General features: G+C 43.8%; 1 protein-coding gene across 1 annotated transcript in view; it reads left to right on the top strand.

Moving 5' to 3' along the window:
- The window catches only part of ZEB1 (zinc finger E-box binding homeobox 1), a gene marked incomplete at its 5' end in the record, with an annotated part of 76,300 nt that overhangs the window by 32,119 nt on the left and 37,031 nt on the right, over positions 1 to 7,150 (top strand). The gene's annotated exons all lie outside the window — the stretch shown is intronic.

Raw genomic sequence — 7,150 nt, 5'->3', positions numbered from 1 at the left:
TCAATAATGACTCCCAGATCCTTTTCCGCCTCCGTGCTGACAAGATGGGAGTTCCCCAACCTGTAGGTATGGTGCCGGTTGTTCTTCCCCAGGTGCATCACCTTGGACTTGTCTGTGTTGAAACCCATCCTATTCTCATCCGCCCACCCTTGTAACCTGTCTAGGTCTGATTGTAGCCTGTTCCTTCCTTCTAGTGTGCCCACGTCCCCCCACATCTTAGTGTCATCAGCAAATTTGAACAGGGTGCTTTTTACCCCCTCGTACAAATCACTGATTGTTGCCTGTTGGCATCTCCCACCCCTCCCTCCCCGACTTAGAACAATGGCATGAAGTAATACCACTCTGTGGCTACAACTCCAGAACTTGGCTGGCCCTTGTTGTTTCCATGTACCTGAGTTGAACTCATTCAGAGTCCTTTTTGTAAAGGTAGGGTTGCATCTTATTTTTCCTCAGAAGCCTGACTCAGACCTGTTTCATCTCTAAAGTCATATCCATGCCTATCTTGTGATGGCCAGGTTCCAGTATTAGATGATTACACAAAGTGCCTGTTTCTTAGGTTGAGAGCTGTGTTCCTGATTGCTATTCACTCTGTTAGTCATTTAAGTCAAGAACAAGGAAGGGCAGAGAGAATAACTTTCAGGGAGCACATTCAGGATACCTTCAAGTTCAAAAACAGGTGAAGCTCTTTATTAATGTCCTAGGGTGTTTATACACATGCTCCGAGAGGTGGGGAGGGGGTGCTTTAATTTAAGCGCCCAGAGTGTCCCATGTATCAGCACCCCTGTGCTGAAAAATGGCAGCAGGGGCACTTTAACTAAAGCTCGTCAAATGAGGTTTAGTTAAAGCGCCCCCACCACCATTTTTCAGTGTGGGGACACTGATGCACTTGATGCTGGAGTCTGCTGGAACACAGTAATTACCACACTCCAGCAGACTTGATTTCTAACGCGCTGTAATTTCAATGTGTCGGAGCAGCCTTGATGCACATATATAGGCGACCCTACTACTCAGAGCAGTACTGAAGCCTTGCACAGTCTTTTCCACATCATCCAGATTATGATAGGCAACTCTTCCACAATGTTCTGTATCAACAGACAGGAAAGTGCAAGATTTCTCAACCTATATAGAGGGGCAGTCAGTTTATGACTAGACCACCAAACATACCTGTTAGCAGTACACTTACCCAGTCTCCAAGACACAGCAACACATGCCCGGACAGAGTTTTCTCCTTATGTCATGAGTGGATCATCAAGAACTAAGTGCTCAGGGTCATATTTGCAGAAGGGGGTGCCTCTGATCCTTGACCTCCTTCCAAAAAAGTCAATGGGAAATGCCCATCCTTTTGCTCTAGGGGAGGTCTCAGCCTAGGCTCCTTCTCAGACACATTTATGATGGAGTGGTTGAGGAGCCTCCTATACGCATTTCTCTCCCACACCTCAAATTCCACAAGTTTGGAAAAAGAAAAGTCAAGAACCTCATTTATATCTTTATTGTGAGGACAACATAAACTCAAGGACATTTCAAAGCACCTGCCTAACTGAGGAATCTAACTTTAGGCTTCTGTTTTTGAAAATGTTGTCCTCTGTGGCTATATAAAAGTTCACAATTAAGTTTTTGCAAATGTAATTACAAGCTCAAATAAAGGGGGTTGTTAATACCTGACAACTTTGTTTTGAAGTGATAAAGTTAAATTACTATGAGTAAAGCCCTTTTGTTAGTCAGAGTATTATTTTAGTTCCTGCTGTTGCAAGCACGTGTGCGCGTACTTATATTTAAGCATAAAAAGCCCCATTGAAGTCAATGAGATGATTTATGTGAGTAAAGCCCTAATTAAGTATTTACAGGATCAGAGCCTTATTTTTTAATATTTTGAGCTCTGTCTAGCAGTTTTGTAAGATTCATATGAGTCACTGGCCAATAGTGGCATTGAAATGCAATTGAAATAATCATAAATTTAAATCTAAAGTTGTGATTGCAGCAACTTTCAAATTAATCTTACAAAGGCTCTACCTGAGTTAATTCAATGCTTTTTAGTAAAATTATTTTAATCACTGTTTGAATCTGTTATTTACATTTTCCAGCCCAGTCAGATGGTAATGAGGTATTCTGGGAATCTTAATAGGGAACACGGATATTCTGTGTTAATATACAGTGTGTGTACACACTTGCAAGTGCCCACACACATGCACACGACCAAGTATAGAATATACTACTGTACACACACAGAGTATGTGTGTGTGTGTTTGTGTGTGCCTGTATAGATATAAAAAAAATTGGGGGGAAAAAGGACAGCAAGATAATGACACTAGTCAGTGTTACTAAACTAAAAACCCTGTGAGACATCTGAAAAGGATGTACTCAAACTTGGGTATCAAGTAGCACGTTGCATAATTAGGGCCCTCTCTACACATTACAGGTATTGTGCAGTTAACTGGTTAACTGTCCAATTACCTTAAGACTAGCTACCTGTCCAAAGTAGCTGTCACACAATAAAAACTCCAACCAGTTATAAAGTTAGACCTTGAAATTGTATAGTAACTTTATAGCTGGTTGCTGTCAAGTTTTAATTTGCACATATAGCCGGGTCTCCCCTGTGGCTGAGAACCCCATCAGCTCTCAGGACTCAGTCACAGAGGTGCACCAAGCCCAGCATGAAGCCCCCGGGTCTGGGGGATCACAGCAGCTACAGTCCCCAAGGCTTGGGGGTGTGTGAAACTCCTGACCTGGAGGATCACAGCTGACATGATCCCCAAGGCTTGGGGATCTGATCCTCCCAAGGCCTGGGGGTTTCACACACTCCCAGGGCTGATCATGGCTGCTGTGGTGCCCCAGGCCTAGGGGTTTCATGCACCCCTGAGCCTGGGAGATCACAGCTGCTGCAGTCCCCAAGCCTGAGGGGTGCGTGGGTCACCCCTGTGGCTAAGAGCACCTCAACAAAGGCAGCTCCTAGCCACAGGAGCTTGTTTCTTTCTGGTGAAAAGGAAGCTCCCCACGCACCAGCAATAAGGCTCAATGGGATCTAATGTGTGATCCCACAATCATGTCTCCTACCATGCACATGTGGCATGGCAGGAATCACACTTGTGTGCATTGCCCATTAGATCCCATCACACTTCTACCTACAGGTGTAGAGGGGGCCCAATTTTGAGGTTCTCAAAAGTGCTCAGTGTTGGTTTAACTCTTCCATTTCATCACTGACTTAAATGGCAGCAGAGTTTGGCCGAAAATGAAAGCTCTTGAAAATTCATCTCTAAATTTTAATATGAAAAAGTGCAATGTTATATGAGATGCACTGAGTTATATTCACATTGGAATGATGGACCTTCTGTTGCTTAAAGTGAATTATAAAAATGAGAGGAAATAATAGATATTATAAAAACAAAGTTACAGTATGTCCACACTTATGCAGCTGTGTTTAGCTTTAGACATCCACTTAAATCTAGCCTGAGCAGAGACTGAAAAAATCCACAGAATAACACAGAATCAGTGGAGATTAACTTATTTCCATGAGCATTACTTACCCTGAAAATGTGAAGGGGAAGGAAGGACTTATTTGAAAAAGAAAAAATGTAAATAATATAGTGAAAACTGAACTGATTCTCTTCTTTCCCTTGTCCCACTGTCCAAGAACAATAGAGCCATGTTTTAAAGATGAAGGGCAGTAAATTCTAAACAAACAAAAGGAAATACTACTTTATGGAGCACATATAATCAGCATGTGATATTAAATGTCAGAGGAGGTCATCAAGATAAATAATTTAGAAGTGCTTTCAAAGATAGCAGCTAATCTTACAAGTATTAATATTTGTGGTTATTTAAGTTAAAATAATGATCCATGGGAATTTACACCTTATGCTTCAGGGCATAGGATGATAATCTATGAAGCTCAGGAAGACATTCTGTCCCACTCCCCTATAATAGCTCTGCACAGTTGGATAACTGAATTATGGCAAAAATTGCCTTCCATTTTCTCTGAAGCATGAAGAGTTGGAACAGCCAGAGGCAAGGTCCCTTACTTTATAGACCAATAGTCTGATCCAAGATTTACAAATCCTGCATTTTATTTATCTGAAAATAAATTGAGAGGTTTTTGAAACAATGTAATGTTTTTTATTAAAAAATATATAAGATTACTAGCCATGATGGTCACAATCTTTCAAATGAATTACTGGGTATATAAAATAGATACGTACAGATAAATTTACAGAGTTATTGAATATATATACTTATTTGCAAAACAGTAGACATGAGGTCTTCTTACATACAGTCCTAAAGAGACTAAAGGCCAGATCCAAATTTACCTTGTAGATGTATCCAACTTAAGAATTTGAATATCTGAAAAATAGGCAGTTTGTCCCAAGAGAGCAATACAAATAATAAGTTGGTTAGACTCCATATAGTTAATGAAGAGAGTTACAAGTCTTCACAGGGAAATCTCTAGACCAGGGGTGTCCATCCTTTTTGAATGTAGGGCTGGATCATGAACTTTATCACCCAGTGGGCCAGCGAGCCATATTCAGAGACCTCACAGAAAGTGGTATCACATCACCCCCCAAAACGAAAGTACAGTGTTTATTTCTGTTTCCCATTGCAGCACCTCGGGCCTCAGAAAACAGCTCAGAGGGCCGAATGGCGGCCACAGGCCACATGTTGGATGAGCCTGCTCTAGACCATCCACTATAAAAATTTCTATGATAGCACAGAAGCCAAGAAAATAGATATCTGTACTCCTGCTCATGCCACAAATGCTCAAAAATTGTGGCTGTGAAACAGGTGGTATCTGTCTGTGCTATTTAGTGGTAGATGTGGCAGGGCAGTAGTGTTGCCTGCCACTCCAAGGCCAGGTAGCCACTGAAACTGCTGGCAGGTATAGGCCAAAGCTAATTGGGTGGTCCACAGACCCAGAGAGTTGGCAGACATAAGTCCAGGCCCTGAGAGAAGCTGGCAGTACAATCTGGAGTTTGCTGAGAGAACACCACCTTAGCAGGAGGATTGCAACTCTGGAGCACCACCATAGAAAAGAGGTCCAGAGCCTAATGAGAGGCTGAAAGTGAGGGACCAGTAAGGGTCTAGGAATCCCAGAAGGGGGCTTAAGTGAAAGAACACACCAATGAAGATGCCATCTGTGAGGCATGGGGCATGGTGTAGGGAAGAAACAGAGCCATGCGATTAGCCCTTAAGGCAGAGACTGTGCACCTCGTGATGATTTTCATACATTCATAGATGCTGGGGTCAGAAGGGACCTCAGCAGATCATCAAGTCCGACCCCCTGCCTAGGCAGGAAAGAGTGCTGGGTTTAGATGACCCCAGCCAGACGCCTATCCAGCCTTCTCTTAAAGACTCCCCAAGGTAGGGAGAGCACCACCTCCCTTGGAAGCCAATTCCAAATTTTGATCATCCTTACCACGAAGAAGTTTTTCCTGTTATCTAGCTTAAATCTGCTGTCTGTCAGTTTGTGACCATTGTTCCTTGTTACCCCAAAAGGCACCCTGGTGAACAGAGCATCTCCAATCCCTTGCTGCGTCCCCCTAATTAATTTGTAGGCAGCCACAGATCACCTTTCAGCCTTCTCTTGTGGAGGCTGAAGAGGTCCAGTTCCCTCAGTCTCTCCTCATAGGGCTTATCCTGTAAGCCCCTGACCATACAAGTGGCCCTCCTCTGGACCCTCTTGGGTCTTCAGCATCCTTCTTGAATTGCAGCACCCAAAACTGGATGCAGTACTCCAACTGCAGTCTGACCAATGTCGCATAGAGGGGAAGTATCACCTCCTTGGTTCTATTTGTCATGCATCTACTGATGCATGATAAAGGGTGGTTAGCTTTGCTGATGATTTTGTCACACTGACGACTCATGTTCATCTTGGAATCCACTATGACTCTGAGATCCCTTTTCATTTCTGTGCTGCTGAGAGGGTCACTTCCCCGCCAGTAGGTGAGCTGGATATTTTTGCACTCTAGGTGCAGCACTCTGCACTTGTTCTTCTTGTACTGCATTCTATTATGTACTGCCCACTTTTCTAACCTGTCCAGGTCTGCCTGCAATAGTTCCCTACCCTCCAGAGTGTGCAGTTCACCCCACAATTTAGTATCATCTGCAAACTTGAACAGAGTACACTTCACACCCACATCCAAGTCACTGATGAAGATATTAAAGAGTACAGGTCCAAGGACCAAACCCTGCGGGACCCACTACCCACATCCTTCCAGGTCGATACTGACCCATCTACTACGACTCTCTGGGTGTGACCACTATGCCAATTTGCCACCCACTGGACCATGTAAACATCTATATCACAGCCTCTTAATTTATTTATGGGAATGGGATGAGATACGGTATTGAAGGTCTTGCTAAAGTCCAAGAAAATGACATCCACCTCTACTTCTGCATCTAAGCATTTTGTGACCCTGTCATAAAACCAAACCAGACTGGTCAGGCATGATCCACCTGCTACAAATCCATGCTGGTTTCCCTGCTGCATTATTTTTCCCACTGGACTTCCATAAATATGATCCTTCATAATCTTGTCAAAGACCTTTCCAGGGCTGGAGGGGAGACTGACTGGCCTGTAATTACTCAGATCCTCCTTCCTCCCCTTCTCAGATCATCCTTCCTCCCCACATTGGCCCTTTTCCAGTCCTCTGGGACCTGACCTGAGCTCCATGAGTGCTCAAACAGCCGTGCCAGTGGTTCTGCTATGACACCAGCCAATTCCTTCAGTACTCTCTGATGAAGCTCATTCAGGCCTGCTGACTTGAACACATCCGGTCCATCCAAGTTACTCTGCACCAAGTCAACATCGACAGTTAGTGGGCTGGTGTCCCTCTGATGCCCGTCTAAGAGCCTTATCTTGACCTCTGTTCAAGAACACTGAGGGAAAACAAATCATTCAATAGCTCAGCCTTGTCCCCCCTGTCTGTCACTAATTGCTTCTTGTTTAGTAGGGGTCCTGTGCTGCCCTGCGCCTTCCTTTTACTCCCTACATACCTAAAAAGACTTTTTGTTGTCTTTAATTTGTGTTGCCAGCCTCAGCTCTGTAGTTGCTTTGGCCTTTCAACCTGCTTCCACCGCCTATATGACTTCTTTTTTGCTCTTAGGCTTCCCTGGATTTCCCTGTTTAGCCAAGAAAGTTTTTTGGCTCCTTTGCCCCTTT

This window comes from Gavialis gangeticus, unplaced genomic scaffold (genome assembly GCF_001723915.1).
Source record: "Gavialis gangeticus isolate Ggan-Ray unplaced genomic scaffold, GavGan_comp1, whole genome shotgun sequence".
NCBI classification, from domain to species: Eukaryota; Metazoa; Chordata; order Crocodylia; family Gavialidae; genus Gavialis; species Gavialis gangeticus.
The sequence above is the reverse complement of the archived record's forward strand: the minus strand, read 5'-3'. Positions and strand labels throughout refer to the sequence as shown.